The sequence below is a fragment of the Triturus cristatus genome, chromosome 8 (genome assembly GCF_964204655.1).
Source record: "Triturus cristatus chromosome 8, aTriCri1.1, whole genome shotgun sequence".
NCBI classification, from domain to species: Eukaryota; Metazoa; Chordata; class Amphibia; order Caudata; family Salamandridae; genus Triturus; species Triturus cristatus.
In genome coordinates, this window is record NC_140591.1 from 53,930,495 (window position 1) to 53,955,239 (window position 24,745).

Consider the following 24,745-nt stretch of genomic DNA (forward strand, 5'->3'; position numbering starts at 1 on the left):
AGGCACATTTTGAACTTCTGCTTTGCATGCCACAAATGCTATTTGGAGTCAACTCATATTGACGTTGTTTATAATGATCAAAACCATTAATCAAGCTGATCGATAAGACAACCATTTCAACATATTTTTTACATTCTGTCTTTCTGTCAAACTTGCTTCCACCTCTCTTGTATTCAACTTTACCTGCTTTATTTGCCAATTCTTCCTTTAATTGAAAGTAAAGCTTTGCCTGCATCAGCCTCGAGTTCCCCTTATACAAAACTGTTAGTAGTCAGATGACCTAGTTTGCCTACCCTCGCCATATAGGTCTGTGTGTCTGAGTATAAGTCCATTCATAGTTTACAAACATCTTCTAACTAACTTGGCTCCTAAAAAGGAAATTCACCCATCAGACCAATTTAGCTGCTGAATAATATTGGACAATTTAACACATAACTGCACATGCAGATAGAATGACCAGGGTCTGCATTTATCTTTAACAATTATCAAAAATACAACAGAAAGCCAAAATGGCCAGCTGGATGAAATAGCTCAGTTGGGAGAGTGTTAGATTGAAAATCTAAAAGTCCCTTGTTCAATGCTGGGTTTCGGAAAAGTCTGAGAGGTTTCTTGCTTCTCACAAAATATTTCTTGGTATCAGCTCAAGTTTTTCTTTCTTTATTTATCAAAATATTTGATCAACTGATCGACAACATGATCAATTCAACATAGAATTGTCTTTCTGTCCTCCTTCTAAATTTGCTTCCACCTCTCTTGCATTCAGCTTCGACTACAAATGTTTCCTATTTCATGCTTTTTTGTAAAGTAAACTCTTGTCTGCATCAGCTTCCACTTCTCCTTGAACACAGATTTCAGTATTCAGATGACATAGCTTACCTACTCAGGCCAAATACCTCTGTGTAATATGGTGCTAGTCCATTCAGAGTAAAAAACAAAAGCTACCTAACCTGGATCCGAAAAATGCTATTTACCTATTGCACCCGTTAACTGATGAATGATACAGGACATCTTAAAACATAGCTCTAGCATGAGGTTGAGCATCTATTTTCTTGGGAAGTTTAAAAGAAAGGATGAAGACCCAAACTACCAGCAGGCCGAAATAGCTCAGTTGGGAGAGCGTTAGACTGAAGATCTAAAGGTCCCTGGTTCAATCCCGGGTTTCGGCACAATTTCAACTTCTGCTTTTCATGTCACAAAAGCTGTTTGGAGTTAAATCAACGCTCTTCTTTATCAAAACCTTTTATCAATCTGATCAACAACACAATCAATTCAACATATTATTTACTTTCTGTCTTCCTTTCAAACTTGCTTCCACCTCTCTTGTATTCAACTATGCCTCATTTATTTGCAACTTCTTGCTTTATTTTAAAGTAAAGCTTTGCCTGCATCAGCCTCCAATTCCCCTTATACAAAACTGTCAGTAGTCAGATGACATAGCTTGTACACCCTGGCCATATAGGTCTGTGTTTCAGAGTATAAGTCAATTCAGAGTTTAGGAAAAAAAAATTCTACCTACCTTGTCCCCTAAAAAGGATATTCACTCATCAGACCAAGTTACCTGCTGAATGATACTGGACACTTTAACACATAACTATAAACGAAAATAGAATGACCAGGTTCTGTATGTATCGTCTACAATTATTAATAATACATCAGGAGGCCACAGGGACTTGTTGGCTGAAATATCTCAGTTGGGAGATCGTTAGACTGAAGAGCTTAAGGTACCTGATTCAATCCTGACTTTCAGCACAGTGCGAGGGGATCCTACATTCTTGCAAAATATTTCTTGAAATCAGCTCTAGTTTTTTTTTTTATTTCTCAAAATATTTTATCAACTGATCAACAACATGATAACTTCAACAAAAAGTTGTCTTTCTGTCCTCCTTCTAAACTTGCTTCCACCTCTCTTGCCATCAACTTTGATGACAAATTTATCCCATTTTATACTTTTTTCAAAGTAAACTCTTGTCTGCATCAGCTTTCACTTCTCCTTGAACAAAGTTGTCAGTATTGAGATGACATAGCTTACCTACTCAGGCGACATACGTCTGTGTAATACAGTGCTGGTCCACTTAGAGTTTTAAAAGAAAAACGACCTAACATTTATCCCAAAAACGCTACTCACCCTTTCACCAGTTAGCTGCTGAACAATGCAGGACACATTAAAACACAGCTCTAACCTCAGATTGAAAATCCAGGTTCTGCATCTCTGTTCTGGGATTGTTCAAAAAAAGAGGCTGAATACTATAGCTGCTGGCAGGCCGAAATAGCTCAGTTGGGAGAGCGTTAGACTGAAGATCTAAAGGTCCCTGGTTCGATCCCGGGTTTGGGCACATTTTGAACTTCTGCTTTGCATGCCACAAAGACTATTTTGAGTCAACTCATATTGACTTTGTTTATAATGATCAAAACCTTTTATCAAGATAATCGACAATACAATTAATTCAACATATTATTTACTTTCTGTCTTTCTTTCAAACTTGCTTCCACCTCTCTTGTATTCAACTTTGCCTCCTTTATTTCCCAATTCTTCCTTTAATTGAAAGTAAAGCTTTGCCTGCATCAGCCTCCAGTTCCCCTTATACAAAACTGTTAGTAGTAAGATGACCTAGCTTGCCGACCCTCGCCATATAGGTCTGTGTTTCTGAGTATAAGTCCATTCATAGTTTACAAACATCATCTAACTAACTTGGCTCCTAAAAAGGAAATTCACCCATCAGACCAATTTAGCTACTGAATAATACTGGACAATTTAACACATAACTGCACATGCAGATAGAGTGACCAGGTTCTGCATTTTTCTTTAACAATTATAAAAAATACAACAGAAAGCCAAAATTGCCAGCTGGATGAAATAGCTCAGTTGGTAGAGCAGTAGACTGAAGATCTAAAGGTCCCTGGTTCAATCCCGGGTTTAGGCACATTTTGAACTTCTGCTTTGCATGCCACAAATGCTATTTGGAGTCAACTCATATTGACGTTGTTTATAATGATCAAAACCATTAATCAAGCTGATCGATAAGACAACCATTTCAACATATTTTTTACATTCTGTCTTTCTGTCAAACTTGCTTCCACCTCTCTTGTATTCAACTTTACCTGCTTTATTTGCCAATTCTTCCTTTAATTGAAAGTAAAGCTTTGCCTGCATCAGCCTCGAGTTCCCCTTATACAAAACTGTTAGTAGTCAGATGACCTAGTTTGCCTACCCTCGCCATATAGGTCTGTGTGTCTGAGTATAAGTCCATTCATAGTTTACAAACATCTTCTAACTAACTTGGCTCCTAAAAAGGAAATTCACCCATCAGACCAATTTAGCTGCTGAATAATATTGGACAATTTAACACATAACTGCACATGCAGATAGAATGACCAGGGTCTGCATTTATCTTTAACAATTATCAAAAATACAACAGAAAGCCAAAATGGCCAGCTGGATGAAATAGCTCAGTTGGGAGAGTGTTAGATTGAAAATCTAAAAGTCCCTTGTTCAATGCTGGGTTTCGGAAAAGTCTGAGAGGTTTCTTGCTTCTCACAAAATTTTTCTTGGTATCAGCTCAAGTTTTTCTTTCTTTATTTATCAAAATATTTGATCAACTGATCGACAACATGATCAATTCAACATAGAATTGTCTTTCTGTCCTCCTTCTAAATTTGCTTCCACCTCTCTTGCATTCAGCTTCGACTACAAATGTTTCCTATTTCATGCTTTTTTGTAAAGTAAACTCTTGTCTGCATCAGCTTCCACTTCTCCTTGAACACAGATTTCAGTATTCAGATGACATAGCTTACCTACTCAGGCCAAATACCTCTGTGTAATATGGTGCTAGTCCATTCAGAGTAAAAAACAAAAGCTACCTAACCTGGATCCGAAAAATGCTATTTACCTATTGCACCCGTTAACTGGTGAATGATACAGGACATCTTAAAACATAGCTCTAGCATGAGGTTGAGCATCTATTTTCTTGTGAAGTTTAAAAAAAAAGGATGAAGCCCCAAACTACCAGCAGGCCGAAATAGATCAGTTGGGAGAGCGTTAGACTGAAGATCTAAAGGTCCCTGGTTCAATCCCGGGTTTCGGCACAATTTCAACTTCTGCTTTTCATGTCACAAAAGCTGTTTGGAGTTAAATCAACGCTCTTCTTTATCAAAACCTTTTATCAATCTGATCAACAACACAATCAATTCAACATATTATTTACTTTCTGTCTTCCTTTCAAACTTGCTTCCACCTCTCTTGTATTCAACTATGCCTCATTTATTTGCAACTTCTTGCTTTATTTTAAAGTAAAGCTTTGCCTGCATCAGCCTCCAGTTCCCCTTATACAAAACTGTCAGTAGTCAGATGACATAGCTTGTACACCCTGGCCATATAGGTCTGTGTTTCAGAGTATAAGTCAATTCAGAGTTTAGAAAAAAAAATTCTACCTACCTTGTCCCCTAAAAAGGATATTCACTCATCAGACCAAGTTACCTGCTGAATGATACTGGACACTTTAACACATAACTATAAACGAAAATAGAATGACCAGGTTCTGTATGTATCGTCTACAATTATTAATAATACATCAGGAGGCCACAGGGACTTGTTGGCTGAAATATCTCAGTTGGGAGATCGTTAGACTGAAGAGCTTAAGGTACCTGATTCAATCCTGACTTTCAGCACAGTGCGAGGGGATCCTACATTCTTGCAAAATATTTCTTGAAATCAGCTCTAGTTTTTTTTTCTTTATTTCTCAAAATATTTTATCAACTGATCAACAACATGATAACTTCAACAAAAAGTTGTCTTTCTGTCCTCCTTCTAAACTTGCTTCCACCTCTCTTGCCATCAACTTTGATGACGAATTTATCCCATTTTATACTTTTTTCAAAGTAAACTCTTGTCTGCATCAGCTTTCACTTCTCCTTGAACAAAGTTGTCAGTATTGAGATGACATAGCTTACCTACTCAGGCGACATACGTCTGTGTAATACAGTGCTGGTCCACTTAGAGTTTTAAAAGAAAAACGACCTAACATTTATCCCAAAAACGCTACTCACCCTTTCACCAGTTAGCTGCTGAACAATGCAGGACACATTAAAACACAGCTCTAACCTCAGATTGAAAATCCAGGTTCTGCATCTCTGTTCTGGGATTGTTCAAAAAAAGAGGCTGAATACTATAGCTGCTGGCAGGCCGAAATAGCTCAGTTAGGAGAGCGTTAGACTGAAGATCTAAAGGTCCCTGGTTCGATCCCGGGTTTCGGCACATTTTGAACTTCTGCTTTGCATGCCACAAAGACTATTTTGAATCAACTCATATTGACTTTGTTTATAATGATCAAAACCTTTTATCAAGATAATCGACAATACAATTAATTCAACATATTATTTACTTTCTGTCTTTCTTTCAAACTTGCTTCCACCTCTCTTGTATTCAACTTTGCCTCCTTTATTTCCCAATTCTTCCTTTAATTGAAAGTAAAGCTTTGCCTGCATCAGCCTCCAGTTCCCCTTATACAAAACTGTTAGTAGTCAGATGACCTAGCTTGCCGACCCTCGCCATATAGGTCTGTGTTTCTGAGTATAAGTCCATTCATAGTTTACAAACATCATCTAACTAACTTGGCTCCTAAAAAGGAAATTCACCCATCAGACCAATTTAGCTACTGAATAATACTGGACAATTTAACACATAACTGCACATGCAGATAGAGTGACCAGGTTCTGCATTTTTCTTTAACAATTATAAAAAATACAACAGAAAGCCAAAATTGCCAGCTGGATGAAATAGCTCAGTTGGGAGAGCAGTAGACTGAAGATCTAAAGGTCCCTGGTTCAATCCCGGGTTTAGGCACATTTTGAACTTCTGCTTTGCATGCCACAAATGCTATTTGGAGTCAACTCATATTGACGTTGTTTATAATGATCAAAACCTTTTATCAAGCTGATCGATAAGACAACCATTTCAACATATTTTTTACATTCTGTCTTTCTGTCAAACTTGCTTCCACCTCTCTTGTATTCAACTTTACCTGCTTTATTTGCCAATTCTTCCTTTAATTGAAAGTAAAGCTTTGCCTGCATCAGCCTCGAGTTCCCCTTATACAAAACTGTTAGTAGTCAGATGACCTAGTTTGCCTACCCTCGCCATATAGGTCTGTGTGTCTGAGTATAAGTCCATTCATAGTTTACAAACATCTTCTAACTAACTTGGCTCCTAAAAAGGAAATTCACCCATCAGACCAATTTAGCTGCTGAATAATATTGGACAATTTAACACATAACTGCACATGCAGATAGAATGACCAGGGTCTGCATTTATCTTTAACAATTATCAAAAATACAACAGAAAGCCAAAATGGCCAGCTGGATGAAATAGCTCAGTTGGGAGAGTGTTAGATTGAAAATCTAAAAGTCCCTTGTTCAATGCTGGGTTTCGGAAAAGTCTGAGAGGTTTCTTGCTTCTCACAAAATATTTCTTGGTATCAGCTCAAGTTTTTCTTTCTTTATTTATCAAAATATTTGATCAACTGATCGACAACATGATCAATTCAACATAGAATTGTCTTTCTGTCCTCCTTCTAAATTTGCTTCCACCTCTCTTGCATTCAGCTTCGACTACAAATGTTTCCTATTTCATGCTTTTTTGTAAAGTAAACTCTTGTCTGCATCAGCTTCCACTTCTCCTTGAACACAGATTTCAGTATTCAGATGACATAGCTTACCTACTCAGGCCAAATACCTCTGTGTAATATGGTGCTAGTCCATTCAGAGTAAAAAACAAAAGCTACCTAACCTGGATCCGAAAAATGCTATTTACCTATTGCACCCGTTAAGTGATGAATGATACAGGACATCTTAAAACATAGCTCTAGCATGAGGTTGAGCATCTATTTTCTTGGGAAGTTTAAAAGAAAGGATGAAGACCCAAACTACCAGCAGGCCGAAATAGCTCAGTTGGGAGAGCGTTAGACTGAAGATCTAAAGGTCCCTGGTTCAATCCCGGGTTTCGGCACAATTTCAACTTCTGCTTTTCATGTCACAAAAGCTGTTTGGAGTTAAATCAACGCTCTTCTTTATCAAAACCTTTTATCAATCTGATCAACAACACAATCAATTCAACATATTATTTACTTTCCGTCTTCCTTTCAAACTTGCTTCCACCTCTCTTGTATTCAACTATGCCTCATTTATTTGCAACTTCTTGCTTTATTTTAAAGTAAAGCTTTGCCTGCATCAGCCTCCAATTCCCCTTATACAAAACTGTCAGTAGTCAGATGACATAGCTTGTACACCCTGGCCATATAGGTCTGTGTTTCAGAGTATAAGTCAATTCAGAGTTTAGAAAAAAAAATTCTACCTACCTTGTCCCCTAAAAAGGATATTCACTCATCAGACCAAGTTACCTGCTGAATGATACTGGACACTTTAACACATAACTATAAACGAAAATAGAATGACCAGGTTCTGTATGTATCGTCTACAATTATTAATAATACATCAGGAGGCCACAGGGACTTGTTGGCTGAAATATCTCAGTTGGGAGATCGTTAGACTGAAGAGCTTAAGGTACCTGATTCAATCCTGACTTTCAGCACAGTGCGAGGGGATCCTACATTCTTGCAAAATATTTCTTGAAATCAGCTCTAGTTTTTTTTTCTTTATTTCTCAAAATATTTTATCAACTGATCAACAACATGATAACTTCAACAAAAAGTTGTCTTTCTGTCCTCCTTCTAAACTTGCTTCCACCTCTCTTGCCATCAACTTTGATGACGAATTTATCCCATTTTATACTTTTTTCAAAGTAAACTCTTGTCTGCATCAGCTTTCACTTCTCCTTGAACAAAGTTGTCAGTATTGAGATGACATAGCTTACCTACTCAGGCGACATACGTCTGTGTAATACAGTGCTGGTCCACTCAGAGTTTTAAAAGAAAAACGACCTAACATTTATCCCAAAAACGCTACTCACCCATTTCACCAGTTAGCTGCTGAACAATGCAGGACACATTAAAACACAGCTCTAACCTCAGATTGAAAATCCAGTTTCTGCATCTCTGTTCTGGGATTGTTCAAAAAAAGAGGCTGAATACTATAGCTGCTGGCAGGCCGAAATAGCTCAGTTGGGAGAGTGTTAGACTGAAGATCTAAAGGTCCCGGGTTTCGGCACATTTTGAACTTCTGCTTTGCATGCCACAAAGACTATTTTGAGTCAACTCATATTGACTTTGTTTATAATGATCAAAACCTTTTATCAAGATAATCGACAATACAATTAATTCAACATATTATTTACTTTCTGTCTTTCTTTCAAACTTGCTTCCACCTCTCTTGTATTCAACTTTGCCTCCTTTATTTCCCAATTCTTCCTTTAATTGAAAGTAAAGCTTTGCCTGCATCAGCCTCCAGTTCCCCTTATACAAAACTGTTAGTAGTCAGATGACCTAGCTTGCCGACCCTCGCCATATAGGTCTGTGTTTCTGAGTATAAGTCCATTCATAGTTTACAAACATCATCTAACTAACTTGGCTCCTAAAAAGGAAATTCACCCATCAGACCAATTTAGCTACTGAATAATACTGGACAATTTAACACATAACTGCACATGCAGATAGAGTGACCAGGTTCTGCATTTATCTTTAACAATTATAAAAAATACAACAGAAAGCCAAAATTGCCAGCTGGATGAAATAGCTCAGTTGGGAGAGCAGTAGACTGAAGATCTAAAGGTCCCTGGTTCAATCCCGGGTTTAGGCACATTTTGAACTTCTGCTTTGCATGCCACAAATGCTATTTGGAGTCAACTCATATTGACGTTGTTTATAATGATCAAAACCTTTTATCAAGCTGATCGAAAAGACAACCATTTCAACATATTTTTTACATTCTGTCTTTCTGTCAAACTTGCTTCCACCTCTCTTGTATTCAAATTTACCTGCTTTATTTGCCAATTCTTCCTTTAATTGAAAGTAAAGCTTTGCCTGCATCAGCCTCGAGTTCCCCTTATACAAAACTGTTAGTAGTCAGATGACCTAGTTTGCCTACCCTCGCCACATAGGTCTGTGTGTCTGAGTATAAGTCCATTCATAGTTTACAAACATCTTCTAACTAACTTGGCTCCTAAAAAGGAAATTCACCCATCAGACCAATTTAGCTGCTGAATAACATTGGACAATTTAACACATAACTGCACATGCAGATAGAATGACCAGGGTCTGCATTTATCTTTAACAATTATCAAAAATACAACAGAAAGCCAAAATGGCCAGCTGGATGAAATAGCTGAGTTGGGAGAGTGTTAGATTGAAAATCTAAAAGTCCCTTGTTCAATGCTGGGTTTCGGAAAAGTCTGAGAGGTTTCTTGCTTCTCACAAAATATTTCTTGGTATCAGCTCAAGTTTTTCTTTCTTTATTTATCAAAATATTTGATCAACTGATCGACAACATGATCAATTCAACATAGAATTGTCTTTCTGTCCTCCTTCTAAATTTGCTTCCACCTCTCTTGCATTCAGCTTCGACTACAAATGTTTCCTATTTCATGCTTTTTTGTAAAGTAAACTCTTGTCTGCATCAGCTTCCACTTCTCCTTGAACACAGATTTCAGTATTCAGATGACATAGCTTACCTACTCAGGCCAAATACCTCTGTGTAATATGGTGCTAGTCCATTCAGAGTAAAAAACAAAAGCTACCTAACCTGGATCCGAAAAATGCTATTTACCTATTGCACCCGTTAACTGGTGAATGATACAGGACATCTTAAAACATAGCTCTAGCATGAGGTTGAGCATCTATTTTCTTGGGAAGTTTAAAAGAAAGGATGAAGACCCAAACTACCAGCAGGCCGAAATAGCTCAGTTGGGAGAGCGTTAGACTGAAGATCTAAAGGTCCCTGGATCAATCCCGGGTTTCGGCACAATTTCAACTTCTGCTTTTCATGTCACAAAAGCTGTTTGGAGTTAAATCAACGCTCTTCTTTATCAAAACCTTTTATCAATCTGATCAACAACACAATCAATTCAACATATTATTTACTTTCTGTCTTCCTTTCAAACTTGCTTCCACCTCTCTTGTATTCAACTATGCCTCATTTATTTGCAACTTCTTGCTTTATTTTAAAGTAAAGCTTTGCCTGCATCAGCCTCCAATTCCCCTTATACAAAACTGTCAGTAGTCAGATGACATAGCTTGTACACCCTGGCCATATAGGTCTGTGTTTCAGAGTATAAGTCAATTCAGAGTTTAGAAAAAAAAATTCTACCTACCTTGTCCCCTAAAAAGGATATTCACTCATCAGACCAAGTTACCTGCTGAATGATACTGGACACTTTAACACATAACTATAAACAAAAATAGAATGACCAGGTTCTGTATGTATCGTCTACAATTATTAATAATACATCAGGAGGCCACAGGGACTTGTTGGCTGAAATATCTCAGTTGGGAGATCGTTAGACTGAAGAGCTTAAGGTACCTGATTCAATCCTGACTTTCAGCACAGTGCGAGGGGATCCTACATTCTTGCAAAATATTTCTTGAAATCAGCTCTAGTTTTTTTTTCTTTATTTCTCAAAATATTTTATCAACTGATCAACAACATGATAACTTCAACAAAAAGTTGTCTTTCTGTCCTCCTTCTAAACTTGCTTCCACCTCTCTTGCCATCAACTTTGATGACGAATTTATCCCATTTTATACTTTTTTCAAAGTAAACTCTTGTCTGCATCAGCTTTCACTTCTCCTTGAACAAAGTTGTCAGTATTGAGATGATATAGCTTACCTACTCAGGCGACATACGTCTGTGTAATACAGTGCTGGTCCACTCAGAGTTTTAAAAGAAAAACGACCTAACATTTATCCCAAAAACGCTACTCACCCATTTCACCAGTTAGCTGCTGAACAATGCAGGACACATTAAAACACAGCTCTAACCTCAGATTGAAAATCCAGGTTCTGCATCTCTGTTCTGGGATTGTTCAAAAAAAGAGGCTGAATACTATAGCTGCTGGCAGGCCGAAATATCTCAGTTGGGAGAGTGTTAGACTGAAGATCTAAAGGTCCCTGGTTCAATCCCGGGTTTAGGCACATTTTGAACTTCTGCTTTGCATGCCACAAATGCTATTTGGAGTCAACTCATATTGATGTTGTTTATAATGATCAAAACCTTTTATCAAGCTGATCGATAAGACAACCATTTCAACATATTTTTTACATTCTGTCTTTCTGTCAAACTTGCTTCCACCTCTCTTGTATTCAACTTTACCTGCTTTATTTGCCAATTCTTCCTTTAATTGAAAGTAAAGCTTTGCCTACATCAGCCTCGAGTTCCCCTTATACAAAACTGTTAGTAGTCAGATGACCTAGTTTGCCTACCCTCGCCATATAGGTCTGTGTGTCTGAGTATAAGTCCATTCATAGTTTACAAACATCTTCTAACTAACTTGGCTCCTAAAAAGGAAATTCACCCATCAGACCAATTTAGCTGCTGAATAATATTGGACAATTTAACACATAACTGCACATGCAGATAGAATGACCAGGGTCTGCATTTATCTTTAACAATTATCAAAAATACAACAGAAAGCCAAAATGGCCAGCTGGATGAAATAGCTGAGTTGGGAGAGTGTTAGATTGAAAATCTAAAAGTCCCTTGTTCAATGCTGGGTTTCGGAAAAGTCTGAGAGGTTTCTTGCTTCTCACAAAATATTTCTTGGTATCAGCTCAAGTTTTTCTTTCTTTATTTATCAAAATATTTGATCAACTGATCGACAACAGGATCAATTCAACATAGAATTGTCTTTCTGTCCTCCTTCTAAATTTGCTTCCACCTCTCTTGCATTCAGCTTCGACTACAAATGTTTCCTATTTCATGCTTTTTTGTAAAGTAAACTCTTGTCTGCATCAGCTTCCACTTCTCCTTGAACACAGATTTCAGTATTCAGATGACATAGCTTACCTACTCAGGCCAAATACCTCTGTGTAATATGGTGCTAGTCCATTCAGAGTAAAAAAAAAAGCTACCTAACCTGGATCCGAAAAATGCTATTTACCTATTGCACCTGTTAACTGATGAATGATACAGGACATCTTAAAACATAGCTCTAGCATGAGGATGAGCATCTATTTTCTTGGGAAGTTTAAAAGAAAGGATGAAGACCCAAACTACCAGCAGGCCGAAATAGCTCAGTTGGGAGAGCGTTAGACTGAAGATCTAAAGGTCCCTGGTTCAATCCCGGGTTTCGGCACAATTTCAACTTCTGCTTTTCATGTCACAAAAGCTGTTTGGAGTTAAATCAACGCTCTTCTTTATCAAAACCTTTTATCAATCTGATCAACAACACAATCAATTCAACATATTATTTACTTTCTGTCTTCCTTTCAAACTTGCTTCCACCTCTCTTGTATTCAACTATGCCTCATTTATTTGAAACTTCTTGCTTTATTTTAAAGTAAAGCTTTGTCTGCATCAGCCTCCAATTCCCCTTATACAAAACTGTCAGTAGTCAGATGACATAGCTTGTACACCCTGGCCATATAGGTCTGTGTTTCAGAGTATAAGTCAATTCAGAGTTTAGAAAAAAAATTCTACCTACATTGTCCCCTAAAAAGGATATTCACTCATCAGACCAAGTTACCTGCTGAATGATACTGGACACTTTAACACATAACTATAAACGAAAATAGAATGACCAGGTTCTGTATGTATCGTCTACAATTATTAATAATACATCAGGAGGCCACAGGGACTTGTTGGCTGAAATATCTCAGTTGGGAGATCGTTAGACTGAAGAGCTTAAGGTACCTGATTCAATCCTGACTTTCAGCACAGTGCGAGGGGATCCTACATTCTTGCAAAATATTTCTTGAAATCAGCTCTAGGTTTTTTTTTCTTTATTTCTCAAAATATTTTATCAACTGATCAACAACATGATAACTTCAACAAAAAGTTGTCTTTCTGTCCTCCTTCTAAACTTGCTTCCACCTCTCTTGCCATCAGCTTTGATGACGAATTTATCCCATTTTATACTTTTTTCAAAGCAAACTCTTGTCTGCATCAGCTTTCACTTCTCCTTGAACAAAGTTGTCAGTATTGAGATGACATAGCTTACCTACTCAGGCGACATACGTCTGTGTAATACAGTGCTGGTCCACTTAGAGTTTTAAAAGAAAAACGACCTAACATTTATCCCAAAAACGCTACTCACCCATTTCACCAGTTAGCTGCTGAACAATGCAGGACACATTAAAACACAGCTCTAACCTCAGATTGAAAATCCAGGTTCTGCATCTCTGTTCTGGGATTGTTCAAAAAAAGAGGCTGAATACTATAGCTGCTGGCAGGCCGAAATAGCTCAGTTGGGAGAGCGTTAGACTGAAGATCTAAAGGTCCCTGGTTCGATCCCGGGTTTCGGCACATTTTGAACTTCTGCTTTGCATGCCACAAAGACTATTTTGAGTCAACTCATATTGACTTTGTTTATAATGATCAAAACCTTTTATCAAGATAATCGACAATACAATTAATTCAACATATTATTTACTTTCTGTCTTTCTTTCAAACTTGCTTCCACCTCTCTTGTATTCAACTTTGCCTCCTTTATTTCCCAATTCTTCCTTTAATTGAAAGTAAAGCTTTGCCTGCAACAGCCTCCAGTTCCCCTTATACAAAACTGTTAGTAGTCAGATGACCTAGCTTGCCGACCCTCGCCATATAGGTCTGTGTTTCTGAGTATAAGTCCATTCATAGTTTACAAACATCATCTAACTAACTTGGCTCCTAAAAAGGAAATTCACCCATCAGACCAATTTAGCTACTGAATAATACTGGACAATTTAACACATAACTGCACATGCAGATAGAGTGACCAGGTTCTGCATTTATCTTTAACAATTATAAAAAATACAACAGAAAGCCAAAATTGCCAGCTGGATGAAATAGCTCAGTTGGGAGAGCAGTAGACTGAAGATCTAAAGGTCCCTGGTTCAATCCCGGGTTTAGGCACATTTTGAACTTATGCTTTGCATGCCACAAATGCTATTTGGAGTCAACTCATATTGACGTTGTTTATAATGATCAAAACCTTTTGTCAAGCTGATCGAAAAGACAACCATTTCAACATATTTTTTACATTCTGTCTTTCTGTCAAACTTGCTTCCACCTCTCTTGTATTCAACTTTACCTGCTTTATTTGCCAATTCTTCCTTTAATTGAAAGTAAAGCTTTGCCTGCATCAGCCTCGAGTTCCCCTTATACAAAACTGTTAGTAGTCAGATGACCTAGTTTGCCTACCCTCGCCACATAGGTCTGTGTGTCTGAGTATAAGTCCATTCATAGTTTACAAACATCTTCTAACTAACTTGGCTCCTAAAAAGGAAATTCACCCATCAGACCAATTTAGCTGCTGAATAACATTGGACAATTTAACACATAACTGCACATGCAGATAGAATGACCAGGGTCTGCATTTATCTTTAACAATTATCAAAAATACAACAGAAAGCCAAAATGGCCAGCTGGATGAAATAGCTCAGTTGGGAGAGTGTTAGATTGAAAATCTAAAAGTCCCTTGTTCAATGCTGGGTTTCGGAAAAGTCTGAGAGGTTTCTTGCTTCTCACAAAATATTTCTTGGTATCAGCTCAAGTTTTTCTTTCTTTATTTATCAAAATATTTGATCAACTGATCGACAACATGATCAATTCAACATAGAATTGTCTTTCTGTCCTCCTTCTAAATTTGCTTCCACCTCTCTTGCATTCAGCTTCGACTACAAATGTTTCCTATTTCATGCTTTTTTGTAAAGTAAACTCTTGTCTGCATCAGCTTCCACTTCTCCTTGAACACAGATTTCAGTATTCAGATGACATAGCTTACCTACTCAGGCCAAATACCTCTGTGTAATATAGTGCTAGTCCATTCAGAGTAAAAAAAAAAGCTACCTAACCTGGATCCGAAAAATGCTATTTACCTATTGCACCCGTTAACTGATGAATGATACAGGACATCTTAAAACATAGCTCTAGCATGAGGTTGAGCATCTATTTTCTTGGGAAGTTTAAAAGAAAGGATGAAGACCCAAACTACCAGCAGGCCGAAATAGCTCAGTTGGGAGAGCGTTAGACTGAAGATCTAAAGGTCCCTGGTTCAATCCCGGGTTTCGGCACAATTTCAACTTCTGCCTTTCATGTCACAAAAGCTGTTTGTGTTGTTGATCAGATTGATAAAAGGTTTTGATAAAGAAGAGCGTTGATTTAACTCCAATCAATTCAACATATTATTTACTTTCTGTCTTCCTTTCAAACTTGCTTCCACCTCTCTTGTATTCAACTACTCCTCATTTATTTGCAACTTCTTGCTTTATTTTAAAGTAAAGCTTTGCCTGCATCAGCCTCCAATTCCCATTATACAAAACTGTCAGTAGTCAGATGACATAGCTTGTACACCCTGGCCATATAGGTCTGTGTTTCAGAGTATAAGTCAATTCAGAGTTTAGAAAAAAAAATTCTACCTACCTTGTCCCCTAAAAAGGATATTCACTCATCAGACCAAGTTACCTGCTGAATGATACTGGACACTTTAACACATAACTATAAACGAAAATAGAATGACCAGGTTCTGTATGTATCGTCTACAATTATTAATAATACATCAGGAGGCCACAGGGACTTGTTGGCTGAAATATCTCAGTTGGGAGATCGTTAGACTGAAGAGCTTAAGGTACCTGATTCAATCCTGACTTTCAGCACAGTGCGAGGGGATCCTACATTCTTGCAAAATATTTCTTGAAATCAGCTCTAGTTTTTTTTTCTTTATTTCTCAAAATATTTTATCAACTGATCAACAACATGATAACTTCAACAAAAAGTTGTCTTTCTGTCCTCCTTCTAAACTTGCTTCCACCTCTCTTGCCATCAACTTTGATGACGAATTTATCCCATTTTATACTTTTTTCAAAGTAAACTCTTGTCTGCATCAGCTTTCACTTCTCCTTGAACAAAGTTGTCAGTATTGAGATGACATAGCTTACCTACTCAGGCGACATACGTCTGTGTAATACAGTGCTGGTCCACTCAGAGTTTTAAAAGAAAAACGACCTAACATTTATCCCAAAAACGCTACTCACCCATTTCACCAGTTAGCTGCTGAACAATGCAGGACACATTAAAACACAGCTCTAACCTCAGATTGAAAATCCAGGTTCTGCATCTCTGTTCTGGGATTGTTCAAAAAAAGAGGCTGAATACTATAGCTGCTGGCAGGCCGAAATAGCTCAGTTGGGAGAGTGTTAGACTGAAGATCTAAAGGTCCCTGGTTCGATCCCGGGTTTCGGCACATTTTGAACTTCTGCTTTGCATGCCACAAAGACTATTTTGAGTCAACTCATATTGACTTTGTTTATAATGATCAAAACCTTTTATCAAGATAATCGACAATACAATTAATTCAACATATTATTTACTTTCTGTCTTTCTTTCAAACTTGCTTCCACCTCTCTTGTATTCAACTTTGCCTCCTTTATTTCCCAATTCTTCCTTTAATTGAAAGTAAAGCTTTGCCTGCATCAGCCTCCAGTTCCCCTTATACAAAACTGTTAGTAGTCAGATGACCTAGCTTGCCGACCCTCGCCATATAGGTCTGTGTTTCTGAGTATAAGTCCATTCATAGTTTACAAACATCATCTAACTAACTTGGCTCCTAAAAAGGAAATTCACCCATCAGACCAATTTAGCTACTGAATAATACTGGACAATTTAACACATAACTGCACATGCAGATAGAGTGACCAGGTTCTGCATTTATCTTTAACAATTATAAAAAATACAACAGAAAGCCAAAATTGCCAGCTGGATGAAATAGCTCAGTTGGGAGAGCAGTAGACTGAAGATCTAAAGGTCCCTGGTTCAATCCCGGGTTTAGGCACATTTTGAACTTCTGCTTTGCATGCCACAAATGCTATTTGGAGTCAACTCATATTGACGTTGTTTATAATGATCAAAACCTTTTATCAAGCTGATCGAAAAGACAACCATTTCAACATATTTTTTACATTCTGTCTTTCTGTCAAACTTGCTTCCACCTCTCTTGTATTCAAATTTACCTGCTTTATTTGCCAATTCTTCCTTTAATTGAAAGTAAAGCTTTGCCTGCATCAGCCTCGAGTTCCCCTTATACAAAACTGTTAGTAGTCAGATGACCTAGTTTGCCTACCCTCGCCACATAGGTCTGTGTGTCTGAGTATAAGTCCATTCATAGTTTACAAACATCTTCTAACTAACTTGGCTCCTAAAAAGGAAATTCACCCATCAGACCAATTTAGCTGCTGAATAACATTGGACAATTTAACACATAACTGCACATGCAGATAGAATGACCAGGGTCTGCATTTATCTTTAACAATTATCAAAAATACAACAGAAAGCCAAAATGGCCAGCTGGATGAAATAGCTGAGTTGGGAGAGTGTTAGATTGAAAATCTAAAAGTCCCTTGTTCAATGCTGGGTTTCGGAAAAGTCTGAGAGGTTTCTTGCTTCTCACAAAATATTTCTTGGTATCAGCTCAAGTTTTTCTTTCTTTATTTATCAAAATATTTGATCAACTGATCGACAACATGATCAATTCAACATAGAATTGTCTTTCTGTCCTCCTTCTAAATTTGCTTCCACCTCTCTTGCATTCAGCTTCGACTACAAATGTTTCCTATTTCATGCTTTTTTGTAAAGTAAACTCTTGTCTGCATCAGCTTCCACTTCTCCTTGAACACAGATTTCAGTATTCAGATGACATAGCTTACCTACTCAGGCCAAATACCTCTGTGTAATATGGTGCTAGTCCATTCAGAGTAAAAAACAAAAGCTACCTAACCTGGATCCGAAAAATGCTATTTACCTATTGCACCCGTTAACTGGTGAATGATACAGGACATCTTAAAACATAGCTCTAGCATGAGGTTGAGCATCTATTTTCTTGGGAAGTTTAAAAGAAAGGATGAAGACCCAAACTACCAGCAGGCCGAAATAGCTCAGTTGGGAGAGCGTTAGACTGAAGATCTAAAGGTCCCTGGTTCAATCCCGGGTTTCGGCACAATTTCAACTTCTGCTTTTCATGTCACAAAAGCTGTTTGGAGTTAAATCAACGCTCTTCTTTATCAAAACCTTTTATCAATCTGATCAACAACACAATCAATTCAACATATTATTTACTTTCTGTCTTCCTTTCAAACTTGCTTCCACCTCTCTTGTATTCAACTATGCCTCATTTATTTGCAACTTCTTGCTTTATTTTAAAGTAAAGCTTTGCCTGCATCAGCCTCCAATTCCCCTTATACAAAACTGGCAGTAGTCAGATGACATAGCTTGTACACCCTGGCCATATAGGTCTGTGTTTCAGAGTATAAGTCAATTCAGAGTTTAGAAAAAAAAATTCTACCTACCTTGTCCCCTAAAAAGGATATTCACTCATCAGACCAAGTTACCTGCTGAATGATACTGGACACTTTAACACATAACTATAAACAAAAATAGAATGACCAGGTTCTGTATGTATCGTCTACAATTATTAATAATACATCAGGAGGCCACAGGGACTTGTTGGCTGAAATATCTCAGTTGGGAGATCGTTAGACTGAAGAGCTTAAGGTACCTGATTCAATCCTGACTTTCAGCACAGTGCGAGGGGATCCTACATTCTTGCAAAATATTTCTTGAAATCAGCTCTAGTTTTTTTTTCTTTATTTCTCAAAATATTTTATCAACTGATCAACAACATGATAACTTCAACAAAAAGTTGTCTTTCTGTCCTCCTTCTAAACTTGCTTCCACCTCTCTTGCCATCAACTTTGATGACGAATTTATCCCATTTTATACTTTTTTCAAAGTAAACTCTTGTCTGCATCAGCTTTCACTTCTCCTTGAACAAAGTTGTCAGTATTGAGATGATATAGCTTACCTACTCAGGCGACATACGTCTGTGTAATACAGTGCTGGTCCACTCAGAGTTTTAAAAGAAAAACGACCTAACATTTATCCCAAAAACGCTACTCACCCATTTCACCAGTTAGCTGCTGAACAATGCAGGACACATTAAAACACAGCTCTAACCTCAGATTGAAAATCCAGGTTCTGCATCTCTGTTCTGGGATTGTTCAAAAAAAGAGGCTGAATACTATAGCTGCTGGCAGGCCGAAATATCTCAGTTGGGAGAGTGTTAGACTGAAGATCTAAAGGTCCCTGGTTCAATCCCGGGTTTAGGCACATTTTGAACTTCTGCTTTGCATGCCACAAATGCTATTTGGAGTCAACTCATATTGACGTTGTTTATAATGATCAAAACCTTTTATCAAGCTGATCGATAAGACAACCATTTCAACATATTTTTTACATTCTGTCTTTCTGTCAAACTTGCTTCCACCTCTCTTGTATTCAACTTTACCTGCTTTATTTGCCAATTCTTCCTTTAATTGAAAGTAAAGCTTTGCCTACATCAGCCTCGAGTTCCCCTTATACAAAACTGTTAGTAGTCAGATGACCTAGTTTGCCTACCCTCGCCATATAGGTCTGTGTGTCTGAGTATAAGTCCATTCATAGTTTACAAACATCTTCTAACTAACTTGGCTCCTAAAAAGGAAATTCACCCATCAGACCAATTTAGCTGCTGAATAATATTGGACAATTTAACACATAACTGCACATGCAGATAGAATGACCAGGGTCTGCATTTATCTTTAACAATTATCAAAAATACAACAGAAAGCCAAAATGGCCAGCTGGATGAAATAGCTGAGTTGGGAGAGTGTTAGATTGAAAATCTAAAAGTCCCTTGTTCAATGCTGGGTTTCGGAAAAGTCTGAGAGGTTTCTTGCTTCTCACAAAATATTTCTTGGTATCAGCTCAAGTTTTTCTTTCTTTATTTATCAAAATATTTGATCAACTGATCGACAACAGGATCAATTCAACATAGAATTGTCTTTCTGTCCTCCTTCTAAATTTGCTTCCACCTCTCTTGCATTCAGCTTCGACTACAAATGTTTCCTATTTCATGCTTTTTTGTAAAGTAAACTCTTGTCTGCATCAGCTTCCACTTCTCCTTGAACACAGATTTCAGTATTCAGATGACATAGCTTACCTACTCAGGCCAAATACCTCTGTGTAATATGGTGCTAGTCCATTCAGAGTAAAAAAAAAAGCTACCTAACCTGGATCCGAAAAATGCTATTTACCTATTGCACCTGTTAACTGATGAATGATACAGGACATCTTAAAACATAGCTCTAGCATGAGGATGAGCATCTATTTTCTTGGGAAGTTTAAAAGAAAGGATGAAGACCCAAACTACCAGCAGGCCGAAATAGCTCAGTTGGGAGAGCGTTAGACTGAAGATCTAAAGGTCCCTGGTTCAATCCCGGGTTTCGGCACAATTTCAACTTCTGCTTTTCATGTCACAAAAGCTGTTTGGAGTTAAATCAACGCTCTTCTTTATCAAAACCTTTTATCAATCTGATCAACAACACAATCAATTCAACATAGAATTGTCTTTCTGTCCTCCTTCTAAATTTGCTTCCACCTCTCTTGCATTCAGCTTCGACTACAAATGTTTCCTATTTCATGCTTTTTTGTAAAGTAAACTCTTGTCTGCATCAGCTTCCACTTCTCCTTGAACACAGATTTCAGTATTCAGATGACATAGCTTACCTACTCAGGCCAAATACCTCTGTGTAATATAGTGCTAGTCCATTCAGAGTAAAAAAAAAAGCTACCTAACCTGGATCCGAAAAATGCTATTTACCTATTGCACCCGTTAACTGATGAATGATACAGGACATCTTAAAACATAGCTCTAGCATGAGGTTGAGCATCTATTTTCTTGGGAAGTTTAAAAGAAAGGATGAAGACCCAAACTACCAGCAGGCCGAAATAGCTCAGTTGGGAGAGCGTTAGACTGAAGATCTAAAGGTCCCTGGTTCAATCCCGGGTTTCGGCACAATTTCAACTTCTGCTTTTCATGTCACAAAAGCTGTTTGTGTTGTTGATCAGATTGATAAAAGGTTTTGATAAAGAAGAGCGTTGATTTAACTCCAATCAATTCAACATATTATTTACTTTCTGTCTTCCTTTCAAACTTGCTTCCACCTCTCTTGTATTCAACTACGCCTCATTTATTTGCAACTTCTTGCTTTATTTTAAAGTAAAGCTTTGCCTGCATCAGCCTCCAATTCCCATTATACAAAACTGTCAGTAGTCAGATGACATAGCTTGTACACCCTGGCCATATAGGTCTGTGTTTCAGAGTATAAGTCAATTCAGAGTTTAGAAAAAAAAATTCTACCTACATTGTCCCCTAAAAAGGATATTCACTCATCAGACCAAGTTACCTGCTGAATGATACTGGACACTTTAACACATAACTATAAACGAAAATAGAATGACCAGGTTCTGTATGTATCGTCTACAATTATTAATAATACATCAGGAGGCCACAGGGACTTGTTGGCTGAAATATCTCAGTTGGGAGATCGTTAGACTGAAGAGCTTAAGGTACCTGATTCAATCCTGACTTTCAGCACAGTGCGAGGGGATCCTACATTCTTGCAAAATATTTCTTGAAATCAGCTCTAGTTTTTTTTTCTTTATTTCTCAAAATATTTTATCAACTGATCAACAACATGATAACTTCAACAAAAAGTTGTCTTTCTGTCCTCCTTCTAAACTTGCTTCCACCTCTCTTGCCATCAGCTTTGATGACGAATTTATCCCATTTTATACTTTTTTCAAAGTAAACTCTTGTCTGCATCAGCTTTCACTTCTCCTTGAACAAAGTTGTCAGTATTGAGATGACATAGCTTACCTACTCAGGCGACATACGTCTGTGTAATACAGTGCTGGTCCACTTAGAGTTTTAAAAGAAAAACGACCTAACATTTATCCCAAAAACGCTACTCACCCATTTCACCAGTTAGCTGCTGAACAATGCAGGACACATTAAAACACAGCTCTAACCTCAGATTGAAAATCCAGGTTCTGCATCTCTGTTCTGGGATTGTTCAAAAAAAGAGGCTGAATACTATAGCTGCTGGCAGGCCGAAATAGCTCAGTTGGGAGAGCGTTAGACTAAAGATCTAAAGGTCCCTGGTTCGATCCCGGGTTTCGGCACGTTTTGAACTTCTGCTTTGCATGCCACAAAGACTATTTTGAGTCAACTCATATTGACTTTGTTTATAATGATCAAAACATTTTATCAAGATAATCGACAATACAATTAATTCAACATATTATTTACTTTCTGTCTTTCTTTCAAACTTGCTTCCACCTCTCTTGTATTCAACTTTGCCTCCTTTATTTCCCAATTCTTCCTTTAATTGAAAGTAAAGCTTTGCCTGCATCAGCCTCCAGTTCCCCTTATACAAAACTGTTAGTAGTCAGATGACCTAGCTTGCCGACCCTCGCCATATAGGTCTGTGTTTCTGAGTATAAGTCCATTCATAGTTTACAAACATCATCTAACTAACTTGGCTCCTAAAAAGGAAATTCACCCATCAGACCAATTTAGCTACTGAATAATACTGGACAATTTAACACATAACTGCACATGCAGATAGAGTGACCAGGTTCTGCATTTTTCTTTAACAATTATAAAAAATACAACAGAAAGCCAAAATTGCCAGCTGGATGAAATAGCTCAGTTGGGAGAGCAGTAGACTGAAGATCTAAAGAATCCCGGGTTTAGGCACATTTTGAACTTCTGCTTTGCATGCCACAAATGCTATTTGGAGTCAACTCATATTGACGTTGTTTATAATGATCAAAACCTTTTATCAAGCTGATCGATAAGACAACCATTTCAACATATTTTTTACATTCTGTCTTTCTGTCAAACTTGCTTCCACCTCTCTTGTATTCAACTTTACCTGCTTTATTTGCCAATTCTTCCTTTAATTGAAAGTAAAGCTTTGCCTACATCAGCCTCGAGTTCCCCTTATACAAAACTGTTAGTAGTCAGATGACCTAGTTTGCCTACCCTCGCCATATAGGTCTGTGTGTCTGAGTATAAGTCCATTCATAGTTTACAAACATCTTCTAACTAACTTGGCTCCTAAAAAGGAAATTCACCCATCAGAGCAATTTAGCTGCTGAATAATATTGGACAATTTAACACATACCTGCACATGCAGATAGAATGACCAGGGTCTGCATTTATCTTTAACAATTATCAAAAATACAACAGAAAGCCAAAATGGCCAGCTGGATGAAATAGCTCAGTTGGGAGAGTGTTAGATTGAAAATCTAAAAGTCCCTTGTTCAATGCTGGGTTTTGGAAAAGTCTGAGAGGTTTCTTGCTTCTCACAAAATATTTCTTGGTATCAGCTCAAGTTTTTCTTTCTTTATTTATCAAAATATTTGATCAACTGATCGACAACATGATCAATTCAACATAGAATTGTCTTTCTGTCCTCCTTCTAAATTTGCTTCCACCTCTCTTGCATTCAGCTTCGACTACAAATGTTTCCTATTTCATGCTTTTTTGTAAAGTAAACTCTTGTCTGCATCAGCTTCCACTTCTCCTTGAACACAGATTTCAGTATTCAGATGACATAGCTTACCTACTCAGGCCAAATACCTCTGTGTAATATGGTGCTAGTCCATTCAGAGTAAAAAAAAAAGCTACCTAACCTGGATCCGAAAAATGCTATTTACCTATTGCACCTGTTAACTGATGAATGATACAGGACATCTTAAAACATAGCTCTAGCATGAGGATGAGCATCTATTTTCTTGGGAAGTTTAAAAGAAAGGATGAAGACCCAAACTACCAGCAGGCCGAAATAGCTCAGTTGGGAGAGCGTTAGACTGAAGATCTAAAGGTCCCTGGTTCAATCCCGGGTTTCGGCACAATTTCAACTTCTGCTTTTCATGTCACAAAAGCTGTTTGGAGTTAAATCAACGCTCTTCTTTATCAAAACCTTTTATCAATCTGATCAACAACACAATCAATTCAACATATTATTTACTTTCTGTCTTCCTTTCAAACTTGCTTCCACCTCTCTTGTATTCAACTATGCCTCATTTATTTGCAACTTCTTGCTTTATTTTAAAGTAAAGCTTTGCCTGCATCAGCCTCCAATTCCCCTTATACAAAACTGTCAGTAGTCAGATGACATAGCTTGTACACCCTGGCCATATAGGTCTGTGTTTCAGAGTATAAGTCAATTCAGAGTTTAGAAAAAAAAATTCTACCTACCTTGTCCCCTAAAAAGGATATTCACTCATCAGACCAAGTTACCTGCTGAATGATACTGGACACTTTAACACATAACTATAAACAAAAATAGAATGACCAGGTTCTGTATGTATCGTCTACAATTATTAATAATACATCAGGAGGCCACAGGGACTTGTTGGCTGAAATATCTCAGTTGGGAGATCGTTAGACTGAAGAGCTTAAGGTACCTGATTCAATCCTGACTTTCAGCACAGTGCGAGGGGATCCTACATTCTTGCAAAATATTTCTTGAAATCAGCTCTAGTTTTTTTTTCTTTATTTCTCAAAATATTTTATCAACTGATCAACAACATGATAACTTCAACAAAAAGTTGTCTTTCTGTCCTCCTTCTAAACTTGCTTCCACCTCTCTTGCCATCAGCTTTGATGACGAATTTATCCCATTTTATACTTTTTTCAAAGTAAACTCTTGTCTGCATCAGCTTTCACTTCTCCTTGAACAAAGTTGTCAGTATTGAGATGACATAGCTTACCTACTCAGGC

The 24,745-nt window shown here is 37.6% G+C and overlaps 11 non-coding genes across 11 annotated transcripts; all 11 read left to right on the forward strand.

Annotated features, from left to right (window-relative positions):
- Positions 1-1,093: 1,093 nt before the first annotated feature.
- On the forward strand, positions 1,094-1,166 carry TRNAF-GAA (transfer RNA phenylalanine (anticodon GAA)). Its single transcript has one exon. It is a non-coding gene; the product is annotated as a tRNA-Phe (tRNA).
- A 5,761-nt stretch (positions 1,167-6,927) lies between these two features.
- TRNAF-GAA (transfer RNA phenylalanine (anticodon GAA)) lies at positions 6,928-7,000 on the forward strand. Its single transcript has one exon. It is a non-coding gene; the product is annotated as a tRNA-Phe (tRNA).
- A 5,162-nt stretch (positions 7,001-12,162) lies between these two features.
- TRNAF-GAA (transfer RNA phenylalanine (anticodon GAA)) lies at positions 12,163-12,235 on the forward strand. Its single transcript has one exon. It is a non-coding gene; the product is annotated as a tRNA-Phe (tRNA).
- A 1,096-nt stretch (positions 12,236-13,331) lies between these two features.
- On the forward strand, positions 13,332-13,404 carry TRNAF-GAA (transfer RNA phenylalanine (anticodon GAA)). The gene has a single exon. It is a non-coding gene; the product is annotated as a tRNA-Phe (tRNA).
- A 1,675-nt stretch (positions 13,405-15,079) lies between these two features.
- On the forward strand, positions 15,080-15,152 carry TRNAF-GAA (transfer RNA phenylalanine (anticodon GAA)). The gene has a single exon. It is a non-coding gene; the product is annotated as a tRNA-Phe (tRNA).
- A 1,096-nt stretch (positions 15,153-16,248) lies between these two features.
- On the forward strand, positions 16,249-16,321 carry TRNAF-GAA (transfer RNA phenylalanine (anticodon GAA)). The gene has a single exon. It is a non-coding gene; the product is annotated as a tRNA-Phe (tRNA).
- A 1,676-nt stretch (positions 16,322-17,997) lies between these two features.
- TRNAF-GAA (transfer RNA phenylalanine (anticodon GAA)) lies at positions 17,998-18,070 on the forward strand. The gene has a single exon. It is a non-coding gene; the product is annotated as a tRNA-Phe (tRNA).
- A 2,256-nt stretch (positions 18,071-20,326) lies between these two features.
- TRNAF-GAA (transfer RNA phenylalanine (anticodon GAA)) lies at positions 20,327-20,399 on the forward strand. Its single transcript has one exon. It is a non-coding gene; the product is annotated as a tRNA-Phe (tRNA).
- Positions 20,400-20,892: 493 nt separating this feature from the next.
- TRNAF-GAA (transfer RNA phenylalanine (anticodon GAA)) lies at positions 20,893-20,965 on the forward strand. The gene has a single exon. It is a non-coding gene; the product is annotated as a tRNA-Phe (tRNA).
- Positions 20,966-22,061: 1,096 nt separating this feature from the next.
- On the forward strand, positions 22,062-22,134 carry TRNAF-AAA (transfer RNA phenylalanine (anticodon AAA)). The gene has a single exon. It is a non-coding gene; the product is annotated as a tRNA-Phe (tRNA).
- A 1,664-nt stretch (positions 22,135-23,798) lies between these two features.
- Positions 23,799-23,871, forward strand: TRNAF-GAA (transfer RNA phenylalanine (anticodon GAA)). The gene has a single exon. It is a non-coding gene; the product is annotated as a tRNA-Phe (tRNA).
- The last annotated feature ends 874 nt before the right edge of the window (positions 23,872-24,745 follow it).